At 44.0% G+C, this 11,548-nt stretch overlaps 1 pseudogene across 1 annotated transcript in view; it reads left to right on the forward strand.

The window, feature by feature from the left end:
- The window catches only part of LOC106573429 (trafficking protein particle complex subunit 12-like), a 30,600-nt pseudogene extending 24,074 nt beyond the window's left edge, over positions 1-6,526 (forward strand). The window contains exons 8-12 of the transcript XR_014383041.1: positions 1,347-1,420; positions 2,914-2,998; positions 4,053-4,160; positions 4,406-4,493; positions 4,921-6,526. The product of XR_014383041.1 is annotated as a trafficking protein particle complex subunit 12-like (transcript). The remainder of the gene's footprint in view (positions 1-1,346; positions 1,421-2,913; positions 2,999-4,052; positions 4,161-4,405; positions 4,494-4,920) is intronic.
- Positions 6,527-11,548: the final 5,022 nt, after the last annotated feature.

An 11,548-nucleotide genomic window follows, 5' to 3' on the forward strand; every position in this document is an offset into this window, starting at 1 on the left:
CTCTCTCCCTCTCCCACTGTCTGTCTGTGTCTGTCTGTCTCTCTCTCCCTCTCCCACTGTCTGTCTGTTTCTCTCTCCCTCTCCCACTGTCTCTCTCCCTCTCCCACTCTCTGTCTGTCTCTCTCTCCCACTGTCTCTCTCTCCCACTGTCTGTCTGTCTCTCTCTCCCTCTCCCACTGTCTCTCTCTCACTCTCTCCCTCTCCCGCTGTCTCTCTCCCCTCCCACTGTATCTCTCCCTCTCCCACCATCTCTCTCCCACTGTCTCTCTCTCGCTCTCTCCCTCTTCCACTCTCTGTCTGTGTCTGTCTGTCTCTCTCTCCCTCTTCCACTGTCTGGCTCTCTCTCCCTCTTCCACTGTCTGTCTCTCCCACTGTCTCTCTCTCCCTCTCCCACTGTCTCTCTCTCCCTCTCCCACTGTCTGTCTGTGTCTGTCTCTCTCTCTCTTTCTCTCCCACTGTCTGTCTTTCTCTCTCTCTCTCTCTCTCTCTCTCCCACTGTCTCTCTCTCTCTCCCACTGTCTCTCTCTCTCTCCCACTGTCTCTCTCTCTCTCCCACTGTCTGTGTCTGTCTGTCTGTCTGTCTGTCTGTCTGTCTGTCTGTCTGTCTGTCTGTCTGTCTGTCTGTCTGTCTGTCTGTCTGTCTGTCTGTCTGTCTCTCTCTCTCTCTCTCTCTCTCTCTCTCTCTCCCACTGTCTGTCTGTCTCTCTCTCTCTCCCACTGTCTGTCTGTCTCTCTCTCTCTCCCACTGTCTGTCTCTCTCTCTCCCACTGTCTGTCTCTCTTTCTCCCACTGTCTTTCTCCCACTGTCTCTCTCTCTCTCCCACTCTCCCTCTCTCACTGTCTCAACAAAGACTTGGAACATCTCAATAGACCCCCACTGAGTGATTGTCTCAGTCAACTGAACACACACAGGTTCACTATACACATACTGTACACACCAAGCACAATCAGGCCCATTCACACATGAATACACACCCACTGCAGATGAGTGCAAATAAGCCCAGTGACAGCCTATACAATTAGCCTGAGGAGAGAGACAGTGTGAGAGAGGGTGTCGCAGAGCCTTCTCTCCCTCTATAATTCCTTCTCTCGGGCAATGAATTGATGGGTTGGAAGGTGATAGGAATACTAGTGTGATGAGGGGAGGGGTAGTTGGATAGAGAGATAGGAGAGAAAAGGAAGGTGGTGCTATATTTGCACTCCCATGCATTTGGGGTGTGTTATGGTCAACTGTATTTTTGTACAGCGGAATATCGAATGAATGAATGAATTGTCCCGAAAGCTACCTGGGTAAATGAGTCAGAAATGACTGAAATGAAACCAATTTGTCCTCTTGTGTGTTGCAGAATCTCTTCAGCTGTGGAGGTCTCCTTTGAGTCGGGTCATGTACTCCATGGCTAACAGTCTGCTCATAATGAAGGTGTGTGTGGTGTGTGTGCGTGCACAGGTGTGTGTGATGGGGAGGGACTAACACTGTGTGTAAGGAGAGCTGCACCGAGCTACCATAGTCCTCTGTGTGTATGTACATGCTTTAACACACACATTCATCAACATACTTAGACACATTCCTACATGCCCACAGTCACAGATCGACACACATGCCCGTCCAGGGCTGTCAGGAAGCTAGCGGAGCAATTAGAAGAATGGATGACGACCAGCGAGAGACACGAACACACACAATGGCTAATAAGGGTTATTAGGCTTTAGCAGCATTGTTTTGGTGCAGTGAGTGGGTGTGTTTGGAGATGTCTTGTCGGGTACGTGTGTCTGGATCAGTGCTCTTCATTCTACCTTCCCCTCAGTCCTGCTCTCTGTCTAGACACATGCGGACAGTGGAATAGCCAGGCGGATGCTAGCTAGAGCATGTCCTGCTCCAAGCCACTGTGCGTCTGTCCTGCCAGTTGAAAACATCTTCAGTAGTATCATCACCCTCAGAGTCCAGTGAAGAAATGGTGAAACACTAAACTATCATGCAACATAACCACCATTCTGCTTGATGATCTGACTACCATGGACTGGAGTTTTACAGTAATTGATAGAGGCGGAACACTACCCGTCGAGGAACACACCGTGTCCGCCAGGCACAGGAGACATGATCATTTTGACAGGTTCTGTATCATCCTTTGATGAAGACTGCATTCATCATGTTTAATTGACTTCTATACTTTATACAGCACTAGAGAATCCTGTCTAATGATGTTGCTTGTTAGTGATTGTTGTGTGTAAGTGTTGTTTGTGTTGGTCTGTAGATGTATGATGGCAGACCACAGGCTTCCCAGAAGTATCCCATAGGATCACCCTGACTGGATTCTTTGTTAGTGAGAGAAATAGAGGAAGCGAGGGAGACTGAGAGGGAGAGTGTGTTCTGTCCAGGGGACAATTGAAAGAGCCACAGTGCCATCAGCTGGTGATATTTATGTACACACAGACACACACTGCACCAACTCACCGCCGACCTCTCTCCTATCCCCAGCTACATAGCAACCGTGCTCAGCAGTTCAGTCAGCATGTGAGCGATATGATGTGTGGTAAAGAACAGCCATGGCTGGGGCACAGTGTGACCAGGGACACCTTGCCCTGCTAATGGTCAATACACCTGATTGTATTCTCTCTCGCTCTCTCCCCCCCTCCCTCTCTCTGTCTTTCTCACTCTCCCCCCTCTCTCTTTCTCACTCTCTTTCCCCCCTCTCTTGTCTTTCTCCCTCTCTCTCTCTCGTCTTTCTCCCCCCTCTTGTCTTTCTTTCTCCCCATCTCTCTCGTCTTTCTCTCTCTCCCCCTCTCTCTCCCCCCCCTCTCTCTCTCTCTCTTTCTCTCTCCCCCCTCTCTCTCTCTCTCTCGCTTTCCCCCCTCTCTTGTCTTTCTCCCCCTCTCTCTCTCTCGTCCTTCTCCCCCATCTTGTCTTTCTCTCTCCAGGACTATGTTCTGGCTGTAGAGACATATCACTCCATCATCCAGTACGAGCCCCAGCAGAGTGCCGCTGCTGAGTGGGATAGGTGAACACGCCTCTCTTTGAACTACAACTACTTTTCCTCAACATAATGCCAATGTGTTTTTGGTTCCTCAACATAATGCCAATGTGTTTTTGGTTCCTCAACATAATGCCAATGTGTTTTTGGTTCCTCAACATAATGCCAATGTGTTTTTGGTTCCTCAACATAATGCCAATGTGTTTTTGGTTCCTCAACATAATGCCAATGTGTTTTTGTTCCTCAACATAATGCCAATGTGTTTTTGTTCCTCAACATAATGCCAATGTGTTTTTGGTTCCTCAACATAATGCCAATGTGTTTTTGGTTCCTCAACATAATGCCAATGTGTTTTTGGTTCCTCAACATAATGCCAATGTGTTTTTGGTTCCTCAACATAATGCCAATGTGTTTTTGGTTCCTCAACATAATGCCAATGTGTTTTTGGTTCCTCAACATAATGCCAATGTGTTTTTGGTTCCTCAACATAATGCCAATGTGTTTTTGGTTCCTCAACATAATGCCAATGTGTTTTTGGTTCCTCAACATAATGCCAATGTGTTTTTGTTCCTCAACATAATGCCAATGTGTTTTTGGTTCCTCAACATAATGCCAATGTGTTTTTGGTTCCTCAACATAATGCCAATGTGTTTTTGTTCCTCAACATAATGCCAATGTGTTTTTGGTTCCTCAACATAATGCCAATGTGTTTTTGGTTCCTCAACATAATGCCAATGTGTTTTTGGTTCCTCAACATAATGCCAATGTGTTTTTGGTTCCTCAACATAATGCCAATGTGTTTTTGGTTCCTCAACATAATGCCAATGTGTTTTTGGTTCCTCAACATAATGCCAATGTGTTTTTGGATCCTCAACATAATGCCAATGTGTTTTTGGATCCTCAACATAATGCCAATGTGTTTTTGTTCCTCAACATAATGCCAATGTGTTTTTGGTTCCTCAACATAATGCCAATGTGTTTTTGGGTTCCTCAACATAATGCCAATGTGTTTTTGGTTCCTCAACATAATGCCAATGTGTTTTTGGTTCCTCAACATAATGACAATGTGTTTTTGTTTGAATGATTATTTTGGACCAGATTGGAGACATTAGAACAGCAGTATTTCCTAGATGTGGAGAAAGCCTCTCTGGAGAAGGGAGCTGGACCTACTGACACACGTGTTTTGATGAACAGGTACGAATGAGTGGAAATAATTACTTCTGAGATGAATTTATCTGTAATTCTGTCAGACTTCTCTCACAATTCTAGTATGTGAGTTGGAACAGGGGTCACACTTGTGTATTTGCCACTTTGTGATGCTTTGCTAGGAGACACAACAGTGCCATTCGCACTGTGTTGATTGACATTTCTGTTAATTCCTGTCACATCTTCACACAGAATCACTGAAGTAACCCAGCTGACTTGTGCGTGGGTTTCAGGTCCTTCGTCTACCTCAGTCAGAACAACTACTCAGAGGCACTCTCCTCCTTCACCGAGGTCCTGAAGATCGACCCCAAAAACCCTGTGGTAGGCAATCACACAATCTACAACAGTTTATGACAGCTATACTTGATTAACTTACTCATACATTTCCTAGGATACCTCAGAAGTTGTACATTCTTAGAGACTGTAAATGAATGCATTCTAGTTTGAGACCGATCTCTCCCCTTGGCTGTATGGCATATCCCCTCTCTCCTCAGGCAAGAAAACAGCATCTCTCTCTTCTCCTAAGGCAATAACCATGTCTTCTCCCCTCTCTCCCTAGACAAATAACGTCTTTCTTATCTCTCCTCTCTGCAGAGCCCTTCTCCCTCAGGCAAATGACTCTTTACTCTCCTCTCTCTACGTGCAATTAACTCATTTCTGCATTCTCCCTCTTTCAGTAGAGTAATACCACTTCTGCCCCTTTCTCTCCCTGTAGGTCGATAACTTCCCTCTCTCCTCTCTCCTATAGGTGAATAACAACGTTGTGGTGTGCCTGTTGTACCTGGGCCATCTGAAGGAGTCCCTGAGCCAGCTGGAGGGCCTGGTGCAGCAGGACTCTGCCCTGTACCTCCAGGAGAGCGTCCTCTTCAACCTCACCACCATGTACGAGCTGGAGTTGTCCCGCTCCACCCAGAAGAAACAGGCCCTGCCGGAGTCAGTGGCCTCCCGAGAGGGAGACTGCTTCAACACACAGTGCCTCAAACTGGTGTAGAGGGAACCAGGGAGGTATGGGAACCTTGTAGGTCACTATTAAGATTGGAACAAAACAATTGCAAGCACAGGAGGCCATCAGGAGGATAGTGTCCTAGTCTTGAGTTTCATAAGACTCCACTAAACAACATGGCCATTACCCTGCCTGAACTCCAGAGCAGGAACACAAACTGTCCCTTCAGTGCAGGCAAATCCACTTCCCACGTTATAGTAGTAGTGATGCAAATGTAATGATTGTGTGACTCTGATAGGCTATGTATGTGAATATATACAGAAGTGGGGGCTGCTGAGGGGAGGACGGCTCATAATAATGTCTGGAATGGAGTCAATGGAGTGGTATCATCCACATGGACACCACGTCGTTGATGTGTTTGATACCACTCCATTGAATTCATTCCAGTCATTATTATTGGGGCGGCAGGGAAGCCTAGCGGTTAGAGCGTTGGGCTAGTAACCGAAAGGTTGCAAGTTCGAATCCCCGAGCTGACAAGGTACAAATCTGTCGTTCTGCCCCTGAACAGTTAACCCACTGTTCCTAGGCCGTCATTGAAAATAAGAATTTGTTCTTAACTGACTTGCCTAGTTAAATAAAGGTAAAATAAAAAATGATTATGAGCCGTCCTCCCCTCAGCAGCCCCCACTGACATACAGTACAATGTTTTTAGACGAGGGAGACGTTTCACATTCCTGTGTGATTAAGACCGGAGTACATCATCAAAATAAAATAAGTGCATCATGTGGAGAAATGACAAACAACCAATTGCAGGAATCTGGAAATACAATTGAAATGTGGTACATGGATACTGTTGGTGAAAAGTGACAGACTAGCTAATGCGATGATCATTAATAGACTGAATGATTGAAAATAGAATTGCAATTGTATTTTCATGAGTACAAACTACTTATCCGTACATCAAGTTCTATACATCTTACAATTGAGGTAGGCCTTTAATCAATCAACACTTGTGAGTCCTCTGCTACTGACGTCAATAGTGATTTGATTTCTAAATACAATAGCTTTTTGGTATTTCTGCTTAGTAGAGTTAGTCTTGATTCTCACTCATGCATAGTAAACAAAAATATAAACGCAACATTTAAAGTGTCGGTCCCATGTTTTATGAGCTGAAATAAAGGGTCATTTTGTAAATATATATTATTTTCTGGAAACCATTACATGCACCCATCTCATTGTTATTTAATTATTAGAGATATACAAATGTTATTTGCACCCACCATGCATCATGTTTGCAATGGTCATGTGAGGTGAAATGTGTGTATTTTGGGATGTGAGCACTGTGTGTTTGACCTGACGAAGATCCGTTTCGTATCTAAATGTTAATAAAGCAGTGAATTGGGAGCTTTAACGGTGTGCGGGTCTTCTTGTTCTATACTAGTATTCTTTATTAGCCCAGCACCTATGTTTTTAAGGATGTGGGGATGACCACAAACTTTTCTGAAGTAAAAGATCCCAGAAATGTTCCATACGCACAAAAAGCTTATTTCTCTCACATTTCGTGCACAAATTTGTTTACATCCCTATTAGTGAGCATTTCTCCTTTGCCAAGATTATCCATATCAATAAGCTGATTAAACAGCATGATCATTACACAGGTGCACTTTGTGCTGGGGACAATAAAAGGCCACTCTAAAATGTGCAGTTTTGTCACACAACACAATGCCACAGATGTCTCAAGTTTTAAGGGAGTATGCAATTGGCATGCTGACTGCAGAAATGTCCACCAGAGCGGTTGCCAGAGAATTGAATGTTCATTTTTCTACCATAAGCCTTACCATAACGTTGTTTTAGAGAATTTGGCAGTACGTCTAACCTGCCTCACAACCGCAGACCACGTGTAACCACGCCGGCCCAGGACATCCATTTCTGGCTTCTTCCCCTGCGGGATCGTCTGAGACCAGCCACCCGGACAGCTGATAAAATTGAGTATTTCTGTCTGTTATCATGCCCTTTTGTGGGGGAAAACCTTTCTGATTAGCTTGGCCTGGCTCCCCAGTAGGTGGGCCTGGCTTCCAAGTGGGTGGGCCTACGGTTGCGCCCCTGTCCAGTCATATGAAATCCATAGATTAGGGCCTAATGAATTTATTTAAATTGACTGATTTCCTTATATGAACTGTAACCATTTTTTTCTAGGACAGCAAATAAGATGATAGATTCATGCAGTGCTTTCAATATAATGGAGATCTTTTCACCTCTACCCATGTCCGCGGTGGAATGTGAATCCACAACCTTCTGGCTACTTTGCCATGTTGGCTAATGCTTACACAATGAAGAACAGATTATGAAACTGCATATTTAAAGGCTCTGGTCTGTCTAGGAGTGAGGGGAAGCGGTAGGCATGTTATCTGCTATCCACTTTGTTTCATTATTTTGGGTATAGGGGAGGGTAACTTGTTGATGATTCAAGCATTCAGGGAGGGTCAGGTAGAACTATATTTTACTGAAGGGAGGGCCATCCATTTTCAGTTCAGAGAGGTCCGATTTCCTCCAGGTATCCCTCATTATAAATAACGTACAGTCCGGAACAAAATATTAATTGTAATGTGAGCAGACTGAAATTAGTTTTGTTCACTCTATGCTATACCTTGTCCTCATAGTTGGGTAGTTTATCCCTGTGGATAATAATGATGTCGGAATATCTCGTACTGCATTACTTTACAGATCTTTTCCAGCGCGGGGTCTGTCTCATAAATATCAGCATCTAACTGAAGACAAGGACAGAACTGAATCAACCAGTCACTCTAGTCTCGCGAGGTCAAATCATCCTTCCAAACGTGAGCTGAGACTGAGTGACTCAGACACTACTGTTTCATACAATCTCATTTAGGTAGCTACAGTCACATTTATTTGTATATGATAGTGAATAACAAAGTACCTTGCTAGCTAAATGTTGTAAAACATTTTTATTGATAGCTGAAGCTTGTCTAGCAAACGGCTAAAGTTGTTATCAAGTTGTTCTTCGTTTAGCCATGGTCTATAGCTTATATTATAAACTGGGTGGTTCGAGCCCTGAATTCTGATTGGCTGAAAGCCATGGTATATCAGACTGTATGCCACGGGTATGACAAAACATTTCGTTTTACTGCTCTAATTATGTTGGTAACCAGTTTATAATAGCAATAAGGCACCTCGGGGGTTTGTGATATGTGGCCAATACACGTCTAAGGGCTGTGTCCAGGCACTCTGCGTTGCGTCGAACAGCCCTTAGCCGTGGTATATTGGCCATATACCACACCTCCTCGGGCCTTATTGCTTTAAGTATATATGGATCATTTGATTGATGGGCTGTTATCAGGTTGTTCCTTACTCGCTAGCTTGCTATTAGCTACAGCTAACTACCTTCCAGTAGAAAACGCCAAGCTTTTCTAACTCCTCCAAAGACACAGGTTTGTTTGGGTTTAGTTTACGCAGCATCCTCTGATCTTTGTCAGAATCGTCCATGAACCAAGCCTCAATCAACGCCATGGCACGGAATAAATGTTCAATAAAAGACAGATGTCTCACTAGTAACAAGAAAACGCATGTGATAGAAACACAAATGATGATGTCACTTTGATATGGTAATGAGGAAACCTTCAAAATAATAGGCCGCATTTTAACACATTGCAATGTCAATGAAGCATTAAAAATGTGTTTTCAGTAGGCTAGAGCAGTGATTGAGGAGGGACAACCTGAGGGGTACTTGAACCAGAAACCCTTGACATTGTTGGCAAAGATCCCTACTTTCAACTCACTTCATCAAGACATGGAAACAAAGTTGGGACTGGGAACACTTGTATTGTCCATCCCACTGAATATCCTAATTGAAATGAATCAGTAGGCTACCATAATAGGTTGAATTCACTTAACTGGGTTTGATTAACCAAATTCATGGCTTTGATGATGTATTGTTGTGGAGTTTAGTTGTAATAACTAATTTGTTGGCAATCAATGTCTTAGAAAAAACATTGCTTACTGTAATGGGTAACTGGTAAAATATACACTGCACTGTAGCCTAGTGGAGCGTGCCAGCCAGCTATGGGTGCATGCCTGTTTGTGGCTTCATTGTACTATCCACAACTCACCACAAGGTGGCAGTCAAGTAGGTGGCGAGACAGACACCATTGCTGTGTTAATTGTTTGTCATTGAGATGCTAGAACTTGAGTCAGGATCATGTGAGCCAGTGTTTTCTCATATCAGTGATAACTGACTGGGTATTTAGCTGTAGCATAAATCACATTAATTGAAAAATACTCTTCGTATAGACGCTTCTTGAAGATCCAACACAGGAAAAATTGACAACTGGAATATGACAAACCCAACTAACAGAATCGTTGTCTACCTGTGTCTACCTGTGTCACCAAATCGTTGTTAGCAGACATAGACCCTCGCTGCCAGGTTCATTGCGTGCACATAAGGGTCTTGACTCTTTCAGCAGGCCCAACCACGTGGCCCACATCCCAGAGGAACCAGAGAGAGGGCTGAGGTGATGTCTGGGCACAGAAACAGGAAGTGACTTGGTGTTGCTAAGGGTGACAGGCAGCAGTGTTTTGGTCATGGTATTGTTGGATGGGCCCTTAAAAATGTCTTCTGTTGCTATGCTAAAGGTTGGAGCTTCCTAGGAGAGAGAGACAGAGTGGGGTTGACGTACAGTACATGTATTTCATTCAATAATATATGCCATTTTGCAGATGCTTTTATCCAAAGCTACTTACAGTCATGTGTGCATACATTCTACATATGGGTGGTCGTGGGAATCAAACCCACAACCCTGACAGTACAAGCACCATGCTCTACCAACTGGGCTACAAAGGACCAGTAAGCTTCATTCAGTCAGTTAAAGGTGACTTAAACCACAAATAGTGCAAATGCTATAGTATCTGTATGCTTGTCCTAATGGACACCAACTATAAGAAGGAAAAGCTTTTTGGTCAAAAAGAAAACCATAATAGCATTATTATGTAAACTCTATTGGTGGGATATTTTGGTCTGTTGTCTTGTATTCTCTCAGTGGGATTTTTATTCACGCTGATTATCTGAGACATGTTAGTGTGAGAAATGAGGGCTACTTCACACATAACTGTGAATCATATTAACCACAGTGCTGATTCTGTGAAATATGACCAAATGTTTTGTAATTTAGCAGACGCGCTTATCCAAAGCAACTTAAAGGAGTAATTAGGGTTAAGTTCCTTGCTCAATGGCACATCGGCATATTTTTTACCTAGTCGGCTGGGGGATTCAAACCAGCAACTTTTCAGTTACTGGCCCAATGCTCGCTAGGCGTACTGCCACCTGACCACCATCCCAGGTTATACATACAGACTTAAAGAATAGCAAACTTTCCTTCTACTGGACATGACCACATGACCTCATCTGGGTGTGGAAATTATGACATTCAATCAAACATATACTTGTGATGACCTCAGCTTGGATAGATCTTCATCCACGATATCACATGTTCTTATGGGATGACATGATGTACAGAAAGGAAAGAGGCTGTCAAACAACTGCTTTGTGTTTCACAATGATGATCACATTTGGAGTGGCACAGGTCAACACAGAGGCATAATGCATAGACTACAGAGTGTATTAACCCTTGGATTATCTGTCTTTTCAGGTATCAAGAATTGCAGTGAAGTTAATGTCAAAAATAGCATTGGCCAAGACCAGGTAAGAGCACCATGTTGCCAACTGAGAGTATCTCAACAAGATAATCACCATTCTGTTTGTTTCTGTGTGTGGTGTGTTTGTTCTTTCATTGTGCAAAACATTACGTCAGCACACCACACCCACACAAGTGACAGATACATGTACATGTGAACAGAAGTGTTTGAGGCGACTCAGTGACCTAACACGACACAGGAAAAAGCAGAGGAGTGGATGGCTATTCCTGTGAAATGAGAGTTTCTGTTCTGTTTTTGTTTGTACTTAGTGATTTGATGACATAGAGAAATGGATATTCCTCTTGTTGTGTCCTTATTTGGCTCTATGTCTTTCACCCATTGTAGGCTGTGCTCCAGATTCTACAAGTCCCTTTCACATGTCCCAACAGCAGTAGAACACCCACAATGACCTCACAGCAAGTCCAATCATACCCATCGACACTGTAAACAATATACTGTACCACACATTTAGCTCAGCAAGCTAATTTAGTTTGTTTTTATGTGAGTGGGCCGGGTGGTAAGCTGTCTAACTGCCAAAGTCCTGAAGAGCCTGGCAGCCCCAGCCCTAGCTAGCTTAGAAAATGGTAGTGACTTGGACTGCCAATGGGTTGGGGTGGGTTGGGGGGGCTGGCTGTGCTGGACGTTCCCAGCATGGGAGAGAGAGAAGTGGCATAGCTCAGCTGTCAGGAGTGGAGAGGGGAGCAAGGGACCCAGCCAGACAGCC

Source organism: Salmo salar, chromosome 01, assembly GCF_965601325.2.
Source record: "Salmo salar chromosome 01, fSalSal1, whole genome shotgun sequence".
Lineage (NCBI taxonomy): Eukaryota > Metazoa > Chordata > Actinopteri > Salmoniformes > Salmonidae > Salmo > Salmo salar.